This window comes from Amphibalanus amphitrite, unplaced genomic scaffold (genome assembly GCF_019059575.1).
Source record: "Amphibalanus amphitrite isolate SeventyFive unplaced genomic scaffold, NRLGWU_Aamphi_draft 000074F_arrow, whole genome shotgun sequence".
NCBI lineage: Eukaryota > Metazoa > Arthropoda > Thecostraca > Balanomorpha > Balanidae > Amphibalanus > Amphibalanus amphitrite.
In genome coordinates, this window is record NW_024881570.1 from 405,784 (window position 1) to 427,336 (window position 21,553).

General features: G+C 50.2%; 1 protein-coding gene and 4 long non-coding RNA genes across 5 annotated transcripts in view; 2 read left to right on the forward strand and 3 right to left on the reverse strand.

Moving 5' to 3' along the window:
- The window catches only part of LOC122379241, a 62,701-nt gene that overhangs the window by 26,580 nt on the left and 14,568 nt on the right, over positions 1-21,553 (reverse strand). The window lies entirely within an intron of this gene.
- LOC122379242 lies at positions 2,903-6,138 on the forward strand. Its single transcript, XR_006256144.1, has 3 exons — positions 2,903-3,208; positions 4,191-4,264; positions 5,268-6,138. It is a non-coding gene; the product is annotated as an uncharacterized LOC122379242 (long non-coding RNA).
- LOC122379244 lies at positions 6,500-8,485 on the reverse strand. The gene is made up of 2 exons (XR_006256146.1): positions 8,424-8,485; positions 6,500-7,696 (listed from the first exon to the last, which is right to left on the reverse strand). It is a non-coding gene; the product is annotated as an uncharacterized LOC122379244 (long non-coding RNA).
- On the reverse strand, positions 11,245-12,894 carry LOC122379243. The gene is made up of 3 exons (XR_006256145.1): positions 12,803-12,894; positions 11,605-11,768; positions 11,245-11,258 (listed from the first exon to the last, which is right to left on the reverse strand). It is a non-coding gene; the product is annotated as an uncharacterized LOC122379243 (long non-coding RNA).
- LOC122379245 lies at positions 12,656-12,965 on the forward strand. The gene is made up of 2 exons (XR_006256147.1): positions 12,656-12,846; positions 12,912-12,965. It is a non-coding gene; the product is annotated as an uncharacterized LOC122379245 (long non-coding RNA).

The following is a 21,553-nucleotide window of genomic DNA, read 5'->3' on the forward strand; positions in this document are numbered from 1 at the left end:
AGCCACCATACGCTACTGTCGTATCGTGAGAAACCTGCATCAGCAGCTTCCGTGAACGACGGAATGGTCCGAATGTTTTAGCGTGACTTGAGCAGCGAATGACCTAAAATAGCCGTGCTCGCGTCCGATGAACCCAGATGCGTGACGTGACCGTGAGCAGAGAGTGCACAACCACGTGCGGCACGCACTACACATTCATGCGTGCCACACGCACATTGCATACATGTTTCACATGAATGACAGCGAGGCATCAGACGAGGCGCGTAGCTACTTCTGGGAACTCGGCATGGCTCGAACAGGCACACCAAGTCGCGTGAGATAGACTGCGTGGCAGTGCACCCACTTCCTTGCACGGACATTATACAACTCTACTGCACGTGGAACACGGCACTTTGGTTCCAGGCGACCAGTCTCTGCGCAGGAGGTAAACCGGCGCGGAACCCAATGCAGTTGGGCCACTCCCGGCGCTTGTTTCTCCGTCCAGACTCTGTGCCCAATCCGGAATGTCGGAGCGTTCCTGGAGCTCGCACACACAGTTTACCTACCGGAGAATGCCAGCAGACGACATGGGCTCCATTGGAGCAAAGGCGTGTTTGAGGAAACTGACAGAGAAGGACAGAATCCAGAGACAGCTTTGGACAACATGGCTGACAAAAGTCACATGCGATAAGTTACACGGCGCACATGTCACGCTACTATATACTCGTATATGTATACTTCTTTCACCATTGTTTGTCAGCATTCACGATTGTTTGTCAGCAATCGTGTCTCTGATTTGATCATCATATCAAGCACATCAACTGAAACCCCCGAGTTTCAACTGTCAACAGATTAACGCATTTATTTACCCACTGAGCTAACAGGTTCCGATCTCAATCGTTGTCTCTGTTGAACCGTGGGCGGTAAGCCGGTCACACTCTGATATCTAAACCAGCGCTCGACCGCCGCGCCCGGCCTATAACTGTATGTTGGAACGGTGTGCAGGGCTGGACCGGATGTGTGACATTTTCCGCCCGCTCGCGGTTGCCGCCGGCATTACTTTAGCTGTCGGATTTCATTGAGGTGCAACTGTCCGCTCTGTCTGTCAGATCTGGCTGCTATCCGCCGCGAGCTTATGTCTGCTGCGGTGGTCTACAAACTCTGCCGTCGTCTGTAGCCACAGTGATTCGTTGTGACTGTCGATTGTCACTGTTGATTGTAACTGTTGGCTGTGAGTTATGACTAGCCGTTTTCACGACGGGCTATCCGGCGAATGCACCTAATTTGACCAAATCTGCACTTAATCTCTTTTACAGCAAATATCTTTATTTTATGAATTTATTTCAGTTTTTTAATTGATGATGCTCTCTGATAATATGACAAAGCAGGCATATAAGCAATTAGTGCAACCCCAGCTGATAGCTACTAAGAGATACACTGAACCTAATTTGACCAAATATGCACCTAATCTGCACCAAATGTGCACTAAATGTGTACCAGATGGCCGTCGTAAAAATGGCTACTGTTGACTGTTGTGACTGCTGGTTGTCACTGTTGTGAGTGTTGGTTGTGACTTGTGACTGTTGGCTGTGAGTTGTGACCATTGTCTGTAAGTCACGACCATTGGTTGTGAGTTGTGACTGTTATGACCTGCGATGGTGTCTGTCAGCAGCCCCGGTGTCTGATGTCATTATGTGGCACGCGGGGTGACGTCCCCATCGGTAGCAGATGCTATAACTCGTCCCAATCACAGACTCCGATCACCGCCCGGCGGTCCCGACCAGGGACATCGGGAGGTCGCCGTCACCCGGCCCTCGGCGTCACTCAGCTCGGTCCAAGGACCGCCATCATCGGGAACACAATGAGCGGGGAGTCCGGGGTAGCGGCTCAATTACCGGTGACGCACCAGCCCGACAATGCCGCCCCAACTCGATCGCTTGCGACACCCGGCAGTCATCAGCGTGAGACTTCTCACGATTATCGACCCACCCCCGGGCATTGGGCGAGGTTAGTACCCAAGAATGGGCTGAGTGACCTTAGTAACTGCCTGGTAAATCGGTGTAATGTGAGCTGGTTTATTGGGGATGCACTGCACGACACTGCGTTAGAAGCCAGCACCGCACGGTGGGGTGAGGCTGTGATGACACATGCTTATTTTCGGTAACTTGCGAGAAAAGGTGATGATGCCTCTCGTAATTGACGGGTGCATTAAATTCTGCATCCAGATATTCCTCCAATCATGTCACGTCTATGCCTTTCCTGTTCAACCGTCTTTGTTTGCCTGTCCCCTAGTGAAAAAATCCTACAGGATTTGTACCAAAATCCTGTACGTCCCTACAGGGTCGTGCAGGGTTGCTGGAGTAGCCGTACAGGATTTCATGCAGGCAACTATGGCTGTACATGGAACCCTACAGGGTGCCCTGCACGACATCCAACAGGGGACCCTGTACTGAATCCTACAAGGAGCCCTGTACGGTATCTGATAGGGAGCCCTATAGGGAATCCTACAGGGCCCTGTAGGGAATCCTTCAGGGAGCCCTGTATGCAATGATACAGGGAGCCCTGTGCGCAGTCATACAGGGAGCCCTGTGCGCAGTCATACAGGGAGCCCTGTACGCAGTCATACAGGGAGCCCTGTACGCAGTCATACAGGGAGCCATGTACGTACCCATGTGAAAAAGTCTTATACGATTTTACCAGAATCTTCACTATCTTGCATGATCTTATAAGATTTTGAAGACAGTCTTGCAAGGCCTAGCAGAGCCTTACAAGATTGGCCAACATCATACAGAGCTTATAAGAATCTGGCATAAACAGATTCTCGCGAGAATGCTGATTCTGGTAAGATTGAAGAATCCTACAAGAATGTGCTGATCCCATGGAAGGCTACTCCCGCTAAGCGTTTTTTTCGCATAAATCATAACTTAAAGGAAAAGTGCCACCTTCTTGAAATATGAAGATATCGTTGGTTTTTATTTTGACATTATTATTTTCCATTTTCTTTTCAAAACCGGTGCCAGAAGTGCATAATTCGCTAAAAAGTATTTCAAACTATTTAACATATTGGTACTATGTTTATACTCTCTACCGCAGCTACTGTATGATGTCATAGCAATGACGTCACACTCAAGCCAATCAGCCTTGAGGAGGATAGACTCGTCGGACTGTAGCGGTTGTAAACAACTTGTCGCCCCGTGTGTCTGCCCGTGGCGCTAGTTATCTGTCGAAGGTAAGGGTGAAAGATGGATATAATGGCCATGGAACGCTATTTTAGGATTATTGGTGAATAGCAAGAATATAGTTTTGGTGGTTTGAAATTGTTTGTCCTCAGTGATTGGCTTGATTCTCATTTTGCGGCATAAGCGGCTGTTTGGTTACATTGCATTTTTTATGATTGTGTAATTATTATGATTATGTTCCTCCAAAGTAGGCATCACATATCAATCTCAAAGGCAGATCATCTTCTTTTCATGCCTATAATTTTCTTCAAGAATATTAATAAAAAATATTCCATTTACCCCTGCCTATCATATATCCCATGGAGCTGCCGGTGGAAGTAGGCATGCAATGTGACCTAGCATTGGCGATGTGGTTAATTAGCTTTAAAGTACTATGGAATGCTAAAGGTCATCATTTAGAATGGTTTTCAAAACATTCCACTAGGAAATATTCATTGAAACCTGAAAATTACTTACAAAATGTAAATGTATAGCCACGTCTCAAGAGCATTCAGCCGTCTTCTCAGTAAATATATAATGAAACATAATCTTACCTGACCTAGCCTTACCTACAACCTACAACGTACGGCATTGGTAAAGCTGGCATCACTGTCAGCGTATATTAGTTTGGTAGGTTGTGGGTAGGTAGGTTGCAGGTCAGTAGGTAAGGTTAGGTTAGGTTAGATTGTTTTTAAGATTCCTTTTATCTACACATTTACCGGTTAGCGCTGACGGTGACACCAGCTTTACCGATACCCAACCTACCACCTACAACCTACAACCTAAAACCTACATTCAGTGGTGGCGGGTGGTGATAATTGTTATACCTATATGATAATACTGGAGATAAATACCATACAGATTAGCTGGTATCCATGACACACTTTCTTAAGAAGAAGGTCTTCTATTAAATCATGTCTATTTTATAGGAATGAAATGATTTTTGTTGTAGTCACATTCCCTACTCTGACCATCATGTCTGATTATTTCCAGTTACCACTGACAATGCCCAAAACAAGAACAACAAAGGCCCAAAGGTGGCTGTTTGGTAGTGCGCAAAGCTGCTGGTAAGTGGCATCAAAGGATAGGATATATCCTTTGATAGGATATACCTTAAGCCCCAATAAACAAACAAAAGGATAGGATATAGGATATTGTTGTTGTTATGGGTTAGGGCGCGTAGCAACTTGGCTCTTGCGTCCAACATCAAAGGATAGGATGTGCTTTGTTATTTCCAGGCACGTAGCCAGGATTTTGCTCAGGGGGGGGGGGGTCACAGGTTGTGGCCTAGTGTTGTACCCCCTCCAAAAAAGGAAAATTTCTCGGATTAGGCTAACTATTTTGGGGGGGGGGTGTCACAGCTGTTTTTATTTTTTAAAAAATCGCCATCACCGAGGGGGGAAGGGGCACGAGGGCATGGCTCCCGTGCCCCTTCCCCCTCCTTGGTTACGTCCTTGGTTATTTCTGAGAGTTTGGATATCACAAAGCTTTATATATAAATTAGAATGTAATAAGAAGCTTTCAGCATTGCACCTTTCCAGACACTGATAATTCATTTGCCTTTATTGTTTCAAAAGTCAATTTTCAACACAAAAAAAGTTGAAATTATTAACTCAAATAATTGCAAATATATACTTTGGTAATTTGCCTTTCGCATCACTATCAACAAAATAATCAAGGGTGACTAAATATGAAATGTTCCTGCATGATCTTCATCGTGAACAATTGTCAAGGTATGATGTTTGCGTGTTGAAATGTTATAAAGAACTTATGTCATAAAAACACAACTTGTAAAATTGTGTCTTTCCATATTATTCTGCAAGTAAGCCTTGGAAGGAAGAGACACTATTCCGTCCTACAGAAGCCATTTAGAAATGTGTGACATGTTCAGCACTTTGAGTCAGTCGGTGCCCGGACCTCAGTCGGCTGTATGACCGTCTCCTCGTCCTCTTTTGTCGGCTCCGCCCCGTGCTGTTCTATAAGGGTGTCTGACCCGCTGCCGCTATCCCCACTGTGAGGTCTGACCCGCCGCGCGCTGTCACCACTGTCGGCCCTCTGTGTGCGCGGCAGGTGGTGGTGGACGTCTCTGCCCTGACGCGCGGCGTGCGTCTGCTCAGTGTGGAGGTGCCGCTGACAGCGGTGCCGGCCGGACCGGCTGCCTCTCCGGCGGCCGACATTGAGCGCGGCACGTGTCCGCCGCCGTTCGGGCCGCTGCAGCTGCTGCAGTCGGCGGCGCAGCTGTCCGTCTCCGTGTCGCTGGCCGTGCCGCTGGACCTGCTGCCGCGGCCGGCGCCGGCGCGCTGCGCCTACGGCCGCCTGCTGGCCGTCGTCTCGCAGCGCGGCCTGCAGCGCAGCGGCGTGCTGCAGCTCATCCAGCAGCTCAACGAGCCGCCCAGCCCGGCGGCGGCCGAGGGCGCCGCGCCGCGCCGGCCCGGCGACGTCAGCACACCTGGCATCAGCGGCTTCTGCCTGGTCGACCGTCAGCTGCACCTGCTGTTCGCCGAGGGGCGCGCCGACGCCGAGCTGGAACAGACGGCGGCCGCGCCGCGCGCTCTGCCGCGCCGCGACGCTCGACTCTGCCACCACTCGGGCTTCTGTTTAGGGAGCGCCTGTACCCGCGCCAGCCGGCCGCGTTCCGCGTGCTCGAGGACCGCCCGCTACGCGCCCAGCTGCTCGACACCCGCCTCTACACGTTACAGAAACAGGAGCCGGCGCGCGCCGTCCGCGCCATCAGAGAGTGCTTCCGCACGCAGTGGCTGTCGGAAAATGAACCTGCTTCCCAACGAGGCCGGCCTGCAACAACTGCTGGCCGGCTGTTGGCCGAAAAAAAAAACGCCTTCAACCGGATGTCAGTTGTCAAATCAACGCGTATTAATGCATTCACTAGGATGGGCTTACGTAAAGCTGTAGAATTGCAAATATATAATGGCACTGTTTTTGATCCGTTCGGTATGCATTGGTATCATATGATCTCTCATTCACAGACGATCAGCTGCGAAGACCCAGATCCGTAGTAGAGGGCTCATCGAGTCCGGGTCCAGCTCCCCGTACTTCCTCCACTTTGGAAACACCGCAGCGCAGACCACAGTTATACATAATATTTAGTTTTCATTCACTTCATAACCGAAGGTTGTTTGATAGGTGATATGCTGCTTGAGTTGCACCCCGGTATATCAATACAAAGCTTCCGTCCCTGCCACATACCAGTGAAGGAGGCGGCGGCGGCGGCGGCGGCCGGGGCCGGGCTGCCCTGCCCACCGACACAGTCTGTGAAATGCCCCAACAACCTTTAAAATTCAACAGGCTTCATAAATGTTTTTTTGCACCATATTTTCTCGCGTATATGAAAGCTCTAAAATGTACAATATTCCTTTCAGCCGCAAGCGATATAAAAGCTCTACAAAACGTCATGTCTCTGTGTGCAAGAAAGACACATATATTGTGTATAATCGAGCGTACATGATCTGCAGCGCTGCGGAGGGCTGCTCGGTTGCCGCTTTTTACCAGTCGGCTCTAGGTCGGACATATGGGTAAACAAAATGGAATAGTAATATTAAACAATGCTACCTGCTGATGCTACTGGGCCTCTCATTGGTGAAGAACTGGCAGCCAGCCAGCGTGTTTTTGTGAGAACTGTTTTAACAGCAGCAACCGAACGGCTCTCGGGCCAGCGACCAGTGAGCGTAGACAGCACAGCGCTCCGTTAGGCATCGGCGGGCAAGCACGCATTAGCTGTGGACGGACCGGCCGCCCGAACATATTTGTCGGTATCGAAAGTATCGTGAACCAAATGACTGCTAGCGAAAAAAGGACTGCCTCTCGTATCCATGAAAACATGTGTTCTACAAAAGTACATAATTGCTTAGTTGTCGCCAGTCACTCATTGCACCATGGCGTCAGTGTGGGGCCGCGCCCCGAATCATCTCAATCGCCAGGCAAAGCATCTCAATCGACAGGCACATGGTAGTCCAGCTACGAATCCGAGCCGCGGCATCCCGTCTATGTATCTACATTACACCACAATCGAACACTGTCGGGCCACCCGAGACAGCAGTCTCCAATGTAACATCAAAACCCGCCACTCGTCTAATATCAGAAAAATGAGCATTGAGTACCTACCGAATATCGACTACAGAAGATTACAATGGGGTGCAGATCTAGCAAGAGTGTCGCGGTTCGTCTCGGCACGGCTTACAGGCCGCCGAGCCCGCGCAGGTGACCGCCAGCTCCACCTGTTCCACCTCCGGCGCGGAAGCTCGATCACAAGACTGACCTCAGTCGGCGCTCTGTGCTCGGCACAGGGCGACCGGGTCAGGAGCGGGCCGCTGCCGCCAGGGCCGCGGCCACCAGCCACGCGGCAGCGCCCGCGCACCGGCCGCCACCACCCGCTCAGCCCAGATGCGCGCCACGGCGTCATTGGGGCTTCCCTGAGCAGGATCGAACCAGAGCTGCATGCACGGCTCCGTATCCGCCGTGAACTTCCACGAGTGATCCCACACCTGAAAAAGGCGCACGGTTTGCGTCACAACTCGGCTCACTTTCACAGTCCACGCACCGGCAGCAATTAAGGGCTACTTAGATAGTGTGCTAATAGAGCGCAATCACTTAGCTTAATCCATATAGTCAACCATGAATTGTTAATTACGAGCGAGCGAGCGAAGCGAAGTCTTTTCAATATCACGGAAAAAGCTCAGTATGAGCGGCCCGACCCGGCCCGGCCTGTAACGCTTTTGAGAGGCTTATATCTCAGCAACCGCTGGACCGATTGGCCTGCGGTCTTTTTTTTTTTGTTGGCTAGCCCTATTCCCTCTACCCCGTAATTGACTACTCTTGATACATTACAGGGACCGTCGTGGCACGTGCCACGTGAAAAGTCAAGGGTGTTATTTGTCAAAAGTTGCAAAAGAAGTGATTTTGAGAGGCTCATCTCAGCAGCCGCTTGGGCGGTCTTGCGGTAAATTTTGTAGGGTAGCTGCACCCCTTCAACCAAAGGTCGGATGCTCTTGATCTATGTGAGTGACCTCCACTGCACGTGCAAAATGCAAAAAGAAGAGGTGCCGAATTTGTTCCCATTTCAATAACTCTGTAATTACTGGGACGATTTAGCTGAAACTTGGCATACAGGTAGGCAGTAGGCACCCACCAGGCAATGCATTCCCATATGTTGCGGTTAGGGTGCTACTGCTTAGTGTATTATGTGTAAAATAAAGGACGCTTGAATCTTACCTGAGTGATGTCCATTTCTTGGTCACTTTCATCTGTGGGTGACCGAGCAGCGACAGCAACCAGGGCCTCCTCTAACATACCCACTGGGTGGGCAAATGCCCACCCAGTCGCCACAATTGCCCACCCAGTGGCGTCGATTTGCCCACCCAGAAGCAAATGCAAAAATAAAGGTCCGGCCGGACGTCCGGTACTACCTTTCCGGTCTTAAGCAAACTGGATGCTGTTTGAAGGTCAAAAAAAGTTTTCTGGTTGCTCGATATTCAGGAGCGTAGCCAGGATTTCCTCAAGGAGGGGGCTAAACGCACAAGGGCGCAAGATAACCCCCTCAAAATCCAAAAAGCCATCGGGTTGCATCCAATATTTTTTTGGATGGGGCCCAAATAAATGGAAAAAATATTCATTAACAAACAATGTTAGAACTGAGGGGGTAAGCAGTATATGGGCCCCTGTTAGACAGGCCCACGAATAGCTTCATAGAGTCGCCAGCCGGTTCTGATGGCGGTCTGAGGACCAGGGGCGGAGCTTCCTATACAGTTGGTGGGGCGGCTGCCCCACCAACTTGCCATTTTGCCCAACCAATAAGCGTTTTGCCCCACCAACTCTAGCTGATTTGCAGGACTTTGTTGCTTTGCAAATAAATCATTGAGGAGCTTTGGAATGTCTGTCTTATGCAAAATGGTAGGTACCTACATTTGCAATGACAGGAATTGATTCAGTGTTCATTTTATTCAACTTGACAGTCGGGCAGTGTAGGTTTGATGCCTTTTTGCCCCACCAACTTCCCCGGAAAAGCTCCACCCATGCTGAGGACCCGTAGGTCGGATGAGGGTTCTTCAGACCGTCACAGGCCCCTATAGCCCATGAGAGCCTCGTAAGCCGTCTGAGGGTCATATAAGCCGTCTAGGGCCACTCAGACCGACAAAAGGCCCCTTGCACTTGCAGAGGCCCAGTCAGGCCGACGTAGGGCCCTCTCAGACAAGCTAAGGGCCCGTTCAGGTCTTTTGAGGGCCTCCTCAAACCGATAAGGGCCCCTCAGATCGACAGTGGATCCGATCTGAGCTCCCTCAAACCGATATAGGGTCAGACCAACAGTCGGAACGCATTGATTCTGTTTACACACCGTTGGACCCAAGTTGGACCCATCCCATCCAACTGGCCCCCTGGTTTCAATAGGGTCCCAAGGCTCTAAAATTGGGTCTCTCTTGGCCAAAGAATAACTACTCAGCTGTGTCAAAGGATCTGCCGCAGGGCCTTTGCGTCGCCAAGGGCCCACTGTGTCAGTCAGGGGCCCCTATGGAATAAGGACCCCTGGCTTCCAGGAGGGGCCATGGTCCCTTTGGCCCCCTCCTTGGCTATGCCACTGCAGGTGACAAACGTTCTTTCAGACGACCAGGGGGCAGGGGCCCAGGCGACCAGAACCCCAGGTGACCAGAGGCCCCCAGGCGACTAGCTCCCCCCAAGCGACCAGGGGCCCCCTGGGCGACCAGAGGCCCCAGGAAACCGGGGGTCCTCGGATGAGTGCAGGGGCCCATTGGGTAATCAGGGGCACCTCGGGTAACCAGGGCCACAGAAATGAAACTTGAATTGATATAAATTTGCTTCCGAGTAAAATACGTTTTATCCAGTGTTAGAAAAAAAATATCCCGGGGCCTGTGGGGCCCCCATGGCGCCTTCTGCGCTCAAGGGAGGGGGCCATTGCCCCCGTGGCCCCTCCCCTTGGCCACGCCCCTGCCGATATTGGAGTTATCAAGTAATTGTCTCGTAAGTGAAAAGGCACGTACAATAAAGGTACAACCCTCTGCAAGCTGCGTGGTAGGTATCTTTTTTTTTCGACAAAACCGAGAATAACGCGAATACGCTAACGGTCATTCGGAAATCGTAACAGCAAGACGCGCGAGACTCCGCACCTTAGATTGGGCTTATTTTGGTATACATTTTCCATCTAGTTTGACAACAACACACAAAAGTTTATATTTCCCCCCAAAACAAACTTTTGCTTTTTTGCTACGGTAAGAGTACACATTGTTCAGTGACTGAATTAATCGAAGGGGTGGAGCATGGCGCATCTATATGCAATGTGTTCCGACCGACTGATTATCATAACCTTTGAGATATTAGGTATCGGTTTTGTCGAAATAAGAATACCTACCACGCAGTTTTTGCGGAGGGCTGCAAGTACAGCCCTCTGCAGACTGCGTGGTAGGTATCCTTTTTTTCGACAAAACCGAGAATAACGCGAATACTATGCTATCGGGCACTCGGAAATCTGCTCGGAAATCGTAACAGAAAGATGCGCGAGACTCCGCAGCTTAGATTGGCATTATCATCGTATGCATTTTCCATCCAGTTTGGCAACAAAACCCAAAAGTTTATATTTGCCCCCAAAACGAACTTAAACATTTTGTTGCCACACAAGGCGTAGGTATGCTTTGTTTATTGATAGGCCCTATCGAAGGAGTGGAGCATGGCGCATCTATTTGCAGTGAGCTTCGACCGACTGATAACATGACTTTTGAATTATAATCAGTTTTGTCGGAAAAAGAATACCTACCACGCAGTCTGCTGAGGGCTGTACATGTAATCTGGAACGAATCGCTCGAGCATCGCTAACCACAAAACATACGACAAACGTTAACTATCATCTTATTCCCAATAATGGCACAGCTTATTTCGTCTCATCCCCGCACCCCCCCCCGGTAACAGGTTTTGAAATTGGTTGAACCCCAAAACAAGTGGCTGGATCCGCCCTTGGGCGGGGAAGTGGCGAAAATTTTGCCCACCCAGTGAAAAATCCTTAGAGGAGGCCCTGACAGCAACCCAAGGCGTATACGGAATCTGTAAAAAATCAGCACACCGTTACCACATGTTTTGATAAAACTTACCTATAGGGAGGTAGCATAAAATACAGATCAAAACAATAACATACAAACATACAGATATTCGGTTAGGTTGAAATGGCTAAAAAATATAAAAAATAAGGGCAAGGTACTAGGGCTGTAAAGCTGTAAGGGCTCGGTACTAGTAATAATTTTTGGCTAAAAATATCACAAATAAAGACTCTGCACTAAAGCTGTAATGTCTGGTACTAGGAATAACTTTAGAGTGAAGTGTTACAAAAACAATATTCAAAGTCTTTTGATAACTTTGCAGGCATTTTCATCACTTTTAAAAAATAACTTACATTCTGATCCGGCAGAGCACTGTTCTTTAGACGCAAACGTTTTTGACTGTGCTTATCATGGTGCGCACTTCTTGTTAAGTTTAAGTGGTCATGTGGTCTTGGCTCATTGGTCATGCCACACACCCTCATCCACTTTTCTCTGTACTTCTTTTTTTAGCGGGAACCTAAAAGTAAAAAAGGGTCAACACATGCTTAGTCCATGCAACACACACTTAATTTTGGGGTAGTTTTTGTAGTTAAGTAGTGGGGTAGTTTGGTAGTTTACCCCAAATTGAGTTTACCGCACTTGGTGAAACTGGGCTCTGGTGAGTTTCCTTTTCTTGTCAGCACATAAGTGAAAGAAAACTGTGTAGACAAGAGATGAACCAAACCCCCATGGAAAGGTAGGTGTTACCACAACCAGGAAATGGGATTTGAAGGGCTGGATAAATGTGTCTGAGTTCTGCCTTTCAGCCAGACTGGAAAACATCCATACACTACGCCGGATGCCCGTGAGCCCCTCATGCGCCAAAATTTGAAGCAAGCAATTTTGAGCTGAAATTCCAGTGCATGATTTCCACTGAAAGTTGGGTGCCTGTTTGCACCAAAATTAAGCCACTTTTACATAAAGCACATGTGCATATCTACCGACCAAGGCTACATCAACCAGACAGATCGTTCCGGGGCCTCAGAGTCAGACGCTCTTCCCTTTCTGAGCGTCTGAATTAGTTAATGTTCCCATGAAAACCCAATACCACAATTTGTGTGGCACACTGTAGAATCTTAAGGTGAAACAAGGCCCAGGCCGGAAGTTCCGACTCTCTTCAGACCTGCCAGCGCCCGCAGGGCAAGTCTGCTGCTAGATTGACCACAGCGTGTCAAAAAATTCGGAGACAGCCATTTGCATAAACATTATGCGCCATGCGGTCACCCTGCGCCTAAAAATTCAGCTGCCACCATGCGCTGAATTTGACGCATGCAAAATTATGCTGGATGTGCGATGAAATTTTCGGGGCAACGCCGCAATCACGCCACTTCGCATGACATATTCGGCATAACTTGAGTTTTTTTTATCCAGTCTGGCATTTCAGTTGTGAAAGCCTGAACAGTTCAAAAGGGTTTGCTAATCCAGGGGAGAGTTCTGTGAAAACAAAAGTAATAGAAGAGCCATTGCAATAAATAAGAATTTAGGTACCTACCTAGGTACCTAGGTACTTACTTGTGCACAGTCACACGCATATCAGTCCCGACCCGACGTAGGTCGTTTGCTCCAAGATACCTATAAGAAACCTATATAGGTTTACCTACCTATATAGATACCTATATAGGTTTGCTCCGCGGATCACGCACTTCTTCATCGTTATTATAGGTATTTGTTCGAACAAAAATGCCCTGATTTCGGATCAGAGCCACGGTATAAAATATGGTATACTGCCTTGCGTAAGATAAAAATGCATTTTAGCAATTGGCTACCAAACGAGATGTCATCTGTTCAGGGCATAGCATAGGTTTACTTTCATAGACCTCATGAAAGTAGCTCATGAAACTCATCACCAATCAGCGCGACGGATTTCAAGATTCGATTGCGGATGTTCATCCGCCGGCCGATTGCCAGAACAGACAACGAAAAATAACGCAACTGCTCGTGGTCTGCTCGCTAGTACAGGGATCCGTGCCTGATCAGTACTGCTGCAAGCTGATTGGTTAAAAACCAAAGCCTCGCCGCGGGTGGCTGTATTGTCGGATAAGAACGCATTCCTGGGATAAGAACGCATTCCTGGCATATTTTCTTTTAAAATTGCCGATAACTACGAATGGAGGCCGAAATCGGCCGTAAGGAGGTTGACAGAGAGGTTTTCGGACACGGGCTACAAGATGGCTATCTCAGTTTCAATCCCCATGTTAAAGGTGGCCCTTTTCCTTTAACAGCTCTCAAGCAAATGCGATCATTTGCTCCACACGGACTACGTGGAGAACAGTTGTAAACTTTTTTTTTTTGTTTTGTTGGGTTAGGCCCTTTCGGTCCAAAATGAGACCATTTCAGAGCCGGGAGGATGATAGGATGTAGGGGGAGACATTGGTCTGGGCAGGCACCCTAGTGAGTCGCCGGGGCTGAGCCCGTCCGAAGACAGGCCACCCAGCCCCAAGGCACTCACTGCACCCGGCTACGGGGTGCGCTCCCTCGGGAGCAGCGGTGCCGCTCCAAGGGAGCAGCCCGCATGAGATAAAGTTGCCTGTCCAGCCCGGAGGGGGGTGGCGGTGTGGAGGAGAAGGATTTCAGTATCCTGAGGATAGAAGCATGGAACGGTGAGTTGTAAGCGATGCACCTGTCAAGTAAAGTATGAGGACTGAGGAGTACCTACCTAGGGAGAAATGCCTCGCCCCGGTGCGTTGATATGTTGGACAATGGACATTTTTCTCAATCTGCAACCTACCGGGATTTATTCATCTCCTCAGGACGGTACTGCTCATTATTAGAACTGGCGGGGACATAAACATTCGAATGTTGTCAACATTGTCCGGATATATGGGGAATTACGAATTGTGAATTGATCCCTATAAACGAATCGATTCACTTCATAACTCCCTAATCCTTTCATAACATTATCATCTTAATTTGACGCGTTGCTGTACTGTATTATTCGGGGACTAAAGTGTGTATTTGTGCGCTGTGGTGATCTTTCAGAGACTGTACCGACTGGAATTTAGCGACCACTGTCCGTTTTAGAGACCGTACGCGCGGCGGCGGGCGTCCCGATCCTCGCCTGGGGCGGAGAGGGGAGCGCGCGTCCCCCTCCGCCGCATTCCGTCCGTCCCATTCACTGCCCGCTCGCGATGTGCGGAGAGCCGACGGAAGTGTCGAGTGTGTGCCGTGCGGTGTCATCTGTCGTCTCCTCTTCCGACCTGAAGGTAAGTTTCTGCCATGCTGTATTGCTGTGTAACAATAAAAAAATGTTCTAAATATTTGCAGCATTACAGACCAAAAAAAAAAAAAAACGGCGCCGAAACGTTCACTCAAAAATAGCTGATCGAAAAAAATAGCTGAAAAAATAGACATTTAAATGTCTACTATCAGATACCAGAGCGCATTAGTAGCGTCGACGCTACTACATAGTAGCACACATTAATTCAATATTAAAAATTGGTTGAATCCAGGTTGATTGTCAACATTGAGGATCAACCGTTTTTCGACATCGATCCAGCATTTATTTCACGTTGAATTTGCGTTGTATTTGGTTGATAGGAGATTGATATGCAATATTGTGATACAACATCAAAACAATGTTGTATGCCGATCACTTTGTATCGCGTTGTATGTATCATTTTTATGCCGATTAGTTACTTTCGACGGCAGGGGTCCCTTCAATCAATATATTATCATTGTAACATGTGAATATCCACCTTGTTACAGGAACGCAGGATGCGAGGATCGTCGAGCGACACCACCACTCGAGATTCGTAGATCGATGGACGGAGCGGCAGCCGCGACGCGACGACGTGTGTCGTAATGTGACGGGATGTGACCCGGAAATGGCTGTGTATTTATACCAGAAATACATTTATTCCGAATATTGACTTTGTCGGTAACGCGGGATCTCGTGGGTCTTTTTAGCATTCCTGGCCAACCGGCTCAAGATGCCCGAGTCGGAGATGCCCGATTCGGAGGTGTGCTGAGCCGCTGTTTTCAACAGCGGCTCAGCACAATAACAAGATGCGGAATACTTATAGAATGGCGAGTGTGGTGCCCTGTACGAGATCCTTTACGATACCCTGTACGACACCGTGCACGGTACCCTGTACGACACCGTGCACGGTATCCTGTACGACACCGTGCACGGTACCCTGTACGAAACCATGCACGGTATCCTGTACGACACCGTGCACGGTACCCTGTACGACACCGTGCACGGTACCCTGTACGACACCGTGCAAGGCACCCTGTACGACACCGTGCACGGCACCGTGTACGGCACCCTGTACGACACCATGTACGACACCGTGTACGGTACCCTGTACGACACCGTGCACGGTACCATGCACGACACCGTGCACGGTACCCTGTACGACACCCTGTAGGAACCCTGGTAACAATTTCGTCAAAAATCCTGTAGGGTCAACCATACAGGGCTACCCTGTAAGATTTTTTCACTAGGGTCCCTTGTTCGGACGTCCGCCCATCCGCTCCATCCGTTTATTCATCTGTTCCTTTGTCGTATCGCGTCCGGCTGCCCGTCCATCAGTCCCTCTGTCCTCTATACGTCTGTAAGCCTACTTGTAGTCCCAGTACCCGTCTGCCCGTCTGTTCGTCTCAGCGTCTGTCCGTATATCCGTCTGTCTGTATGACTATCTGTCCGTCTGACCGTCTGTCCGTCCGTCTGTTCGTCCGTCTGACCGTCTGACCGTCTGTCCGTTCGTCCCGTCCGTCCGTCCGTCCATCCGTCCGTCGTCCGCCGGCGGCCGTAATTCTCTGGCCTCTGTCGGCCGCGCCATTCGGGGTCCGGCTATATAAAGCCACCGCTGTCGGGCCGGCCTGTCGACAGCCGGCACGCACCGTCACGCCAGCCGGGTCAGCGCGTGGCGCGGCGGTCCAAAATCAGCCGACAGCCGACCGCCGGCGGCGCCATTAGCACAACTACCACTGCCGACATTGAGGCGGCACAGATCGGAAAATAAAAGTCACGCATTGAGCCGAGCTGCGCTGTGAGGTGGCTGCCATGCGTATTGAACGAAGGGGGAAGGTAACGTCGCTTCAGTGTGCTGCATTGTATGTAGAGCCTTGAGTACAGCTGCCGTAAATGTGTGATCATGATTCACCATCTTTTGTCTAATACATACGTCCTAATATTGTGATTGAGGAATCTGATCAGACGAACTCCATCGTCTTTTCATTTTACGTTCTGTAAAAACGCCAACCGTGTCCATAAACACATCCTGTTTTCGACCGGCAATGGGAAAGACGCCACCCACCCACCTGTATATCTCTGTCAGATCTGAGCGAAACGTCATACTAATGCACTGAGTCACGGCACGGCTCGGGTTACTGCCACGATTCAGCCACAATGCCACTGCGTTCTATGGCCCTTTGGACTGCGGCTCGTCACGAGCAGTGACGGTTTGGGGTCTGACGGCCGCCTGCGCTGCCTGCGGCAGGAGTGCCTCAAGGGGCGACATTGGGCCTCGTCTGCTCGTGCCGCTGCAGTTCATCGGAGGACACCGGCCGAGGCCATGGGGCAGTAACATCACAGAAACGAGCTGCAATTGAGCAGACAGACGGTGTGGTCCGCCGCCGGCAGTTACGGCCTCACGGAGTGGCCCTTGACGCGGCGTTACCTGCCGCGTTATGACATAAGATGGCCGCAGTCGACACGTTACGGCGATGCGACTCGAGCCCCGGGCGGCCACACCCGGCGGCCGACGCGGGTGGAACTGCCGCCTATCAGACCGAGTGGCACGCTCAGTTTGTGGTCGGACCGATATTGAACGACGGAGTGGGTCTAAACACAAAGCAAGCAGGCAATTACTCGGATATCCGAGCTGATAACGAACCACCGAGTCGCCTCGAGGTGGGCCGGATACGGTGGGCGGCCTGCGCCAAAATCGCACCAGGTGCGCAGCTTTGTGCGCCAATCCGGCGGGCGCCGGCCGTGACTGTGACGCTATGAGGCTGTGTTCTGTGACGACGCTGCAGCGGGCAGCCGAGCCTGGGGTGGCCGGCGAGCGCTGAACCCGGCCCGGCCGTGAACCGTGAACGGCGCGCCGTGAACCGTGAGCTCCGCAGGCGTGCGCTCGTCTTTTCTACACCTGTCGCGCGGGTCTCGGTCACGCCACTTACACCCGAAGGCCGCCGACCGACCCCAGATCAGCAACGATGCTCCCGAGATAAATAATCAGCATGCTTCAGGGAAATCTGATGTGACTGATCATATCGATCTAAATATGTACTTGTCATATTCAAATCAACGTAAAGACGAACAGTTTTGGCGCTCCAATTCGGCAGTCTAAATATCTAAAGAGAAAATATAACATAGTCAATAGTCATTCACGCTGCATCTCAACTGCACTGCAGAGAGCATCTCATCATCATAAATTTGGCAGTTTAGTGCACATAGTTTGAATCATTTCATTCATATCTATTGCTAGCAAAAAAAAAAAACACACACACACACACATTACTTACACCGTAAATTTTGGTACCTACAATAATTGTTTTCTCTCGTTGCATGACCTCTGTATTTCTGAGTGACTCAGGCGCGTAACCACCACTGGGGACACTGGGGACCGGTCCCCAGTAACTTTTGGGTTACTGGGGACCGTCCCCAGTAAAACCGACGACCTCAATTTGCTTGAATAGCCAAATATTGTCTCTAAATCGACGTGAAGAGTAATATGTAGTCAACGGAAAACAAAACTGGATGTTTTGTTTAGCCAGCGCCCGGGTGGGCCTCTCAACCAACTTAGCCATGGTGGGGGGGGGGCTTTTTGGCCACACCAGATTACCTAAGCAAGCTAGAAAGACGCGGTAAGAAGCAGCAGATAGCTCGCTACAGTATCTTTCAGAATTACCTATGTCTTTTTTGATCAAGTCATCGCTCAGGTCACTGGAGGTCACCAAAGGTAAGATTTTCACAAACTTTTATTCCCAATTTTGACAACTTTTCACAAATCGGCGCATACGTCAGGAACCAATAGAGCTGCAGTGCTGCGGGAAAGCGCATTCGATAGCTTTTTCAAAGACCTTTCTGAGCAATGTTCTCAGCTTTGACCTAAGGTCAACGGTTTAGCTTCCAGGTTGGCGTTTTGCGGGAAAGGTTTTTGTATCATAACTTTTGACTTAAAAATTGCATGGCGCTGATTTTACCGGCATCGCGTTGGTCTCGTCGAGACGCATGGAAGGAAAAGGTCATGTTGCATGTCATGCGATTGGTATTGTTGAGTTGAACACATCCATGGTGTTTGCGCTCTAACATGTTTCTACCTAAAGTAATGGTAAAAAACTGTTGGAGATGTTTCATGACCTGAGATGATCCCAGAGGCATAGAAGGGGTCACAGGTGCAATTTTCCGGTTCAGTGTGTCATGTTTACATGTGTCGGTGCGCGCCGCGGTTGTGCTTACACGCGCAACAAAAAAAGGCAGGTGTGGCCAGAAACGCCCCCCCCCCACCACCATCTCCCCCCACACACTCGGGCGAAGGCTGATCCTGAAATATTATATTTGGTCTTCGCGGCCTTCCATGTGGTCCCCAGTAACTTCAGACTCGTGGTTACGCGCCTGGAGTGACTAAAATACAAATAGCAGTGTCGGCATAAGCCGTGCCATTCTAATAACGCTCCGTCATTATTTCTTCTCTTTTCCTATCCTCTTTTCGTGCCGTAATGAATGCGTCATTGTTCTAATAAACTTCAGCGAGGTCTTCACTCTACACTGACTACAATGCCGAGAACCGTCTACCCTAACTAGGCCGGTACAGACCCCGTGATAAGATCAGTACTCGGCCAGCGACAGTTATTTTAATCTTAATCAAAATAAGTGAACAACTGTTCGGTATGTACTATGCACACATATCTAAACCATGAAACCGGAAAGATAGATTAACAGCTTTATATGCAATGATATTACTTATGTGGTAACTCAAGAGAGGTGAGACTGCGTATAGTGCGTAAGAGCAATTCGAGCGAGTGCGGGGTCATGAAGCAAGTTGAACCCTCTCTTTTAGAGCAGCCTATTCACGACAGTCGTGCATGGCCGGACCTTGAGCTACATTTCAGCTGCGAGGAGCGGACGGCAGCGACGGGCGGCGGCGGCGGCGGCGGCGGCAGGGTGCGGATGGCGGCGGGTGGGGGCCGGCGGCGGCGGCGGGGGCGGACCTGCCGAGTGAGGCGCCGCCGCGCCCGACCTCGTGATGGCCCGGCGTTATCTCACTAGGCGCCCCTCTGTATCGGGTGGTGTAAACCGTGCGCAGGCGGCGTGACGACAGGGTGCCGACGGCGCCGGCATCGGCGAGGACATCCGCCGGATCAAGGCACCCATCAGGGCCAGGAACCCACGTCCAAGACGTCCACTGGTCTATGGCACCTCCAGCCGTGAGAAAACGGCAGCGGCACCCGGCAGGGTTTGTGACCTACCAGCTCATCGGCACTGACATACGGCTCTCACTAGCTAAAAGCAAACCAGCCGCAGTAGCAATAGTCCAGGGCAGTAATGGCTGAACTTGGTAATCCAGTCCAAGGGCTAGAAATGGCTAGTCCAGGGCAGCAATGGCTGAACTATAAACAGCATTAGGGGCGTCGGAACAGCGAGAATGACAACCGTATGCACATTGCACATTGCACAGAGCCATCAGCAGCTGCAGCGCTCCTGCGCTGCCAACTTTCCCACCAGCATCATCATCATCACCATTATTATCATCAGCAGCGGCGACACAGAAGTAGCAGCAGCAGCAGCAGTCCTGTGCTGTGTCTCACACACCGTGTCAACTCAATAGTCCAGCGCGCCGTGGCAGCGCCGGGCAGCTGTATACCGTGACAGCCAAGGTCGGCATCGTGCCGCCGGCGGCGGACGATGCGCCGCACCTCGCCGCCGGTCACACACCAGTGCGCCGCAACTGCCGCCGCCGCCCACCGGCGCGCCGTTCATCGTACCGTCCCCCTCTGCCCCCTCCCCCGCTCGACCCCATTACAGTCAACAGAGACACGGTCCGATTTGGAGCGGGGCACGGCGCCGGCGGCTGTGGACCCGCGCCGGGCAACGGCCGAGCAGCGACGTCCGCAAACCAATGCTGACGAGAGGTGTCCCCCTACCGCCGGCTGTCAGTCAGTGAGTAACAGAGGCGACTCACTTCGCGGAAGAGGAAACCCGGCTTGCGGAAGTATACAGATGCTGATATAGCTGTGTAACTCACAGCTTATTTAACCCGCGCCCTGCTGGGGGGGGGGGGTGTTTGAACACCCCCCCTTGTGGTTTTTCGCAAATATCTCAAAAACGGCGGCGCGGAGCGCCGCCGTTTTTGGTACACCTTATTATACATCAATTCTACACATGTTGTGAAAATTTCAGACCAAGGTCGTTCAAGGTCAGGTCACCAGGTCACTTGAAGTGACCTCACCTCATAAAAAGTTTCAATGTCTGTCATAGCTACACCGAGTGACCGATCGCTTTGAAACTTTCAGCGATTGCTAAGAGCAATAACATGTACAAAATGTATATCTCAGAATTTTGATATCGATGACCTAAGGTCAGGTCAATTTTGCGACCTCCCCATTATAAGTCAATGGGAGAAAATTGAAATGCGCTTCTTTTGGACGAAAGACATTATAAACACTCCCAAACACCGAATTACAAGTAGTTTAGACACACTGAACATGAAAATGGTGTCCGTGACCCTTGTTAATGCCCTGAGGTCATCTTAGGTCACGAATGGTATCTAACAGTTTTTCGCAAATAACTTTTGATAGAGGCATGCTAGAGCGATGAAAACGCCTTAGATGTGTTCAGCTCGACGATACGGATCGACTGATATGCAACATGACCCTTTCCGGTCAGGTCATGACCTTGACCTGAGGTCAAATTTTCAAGTTGACCTTTCAAGGTCAAGTTATAGTTCATTCGATGCGTCTTGACGAGAGGAACACGATGCCGGTGAAAGTAAGCTCGTACAAGGCTTGGGTCAAAAGTTATTGCAGAAAAACCGTTTCCGAAAAAATCGGCTATTTTTGCAGTTTTTGCCCCCTGCAGGCAAAACCGTTGACGTTAGGTCAAATCTGAGAAAATTACTCAGAAAGGGCGTTAATAGGGCTATCGAATGCGCTTTTCCGCGGCGCTGTAGCTCTATTGGTTGCCGAGTTATGCGCTGGCTTCTTGGAAATTTTCGACATTCGACCTAGAAATCGGCGAAATTTTGCCTTCAATGACCTCTGGTGACCTGACCTTTGACCTGACCAAAAAATTGACCGATGTGATTTCTTCATTAT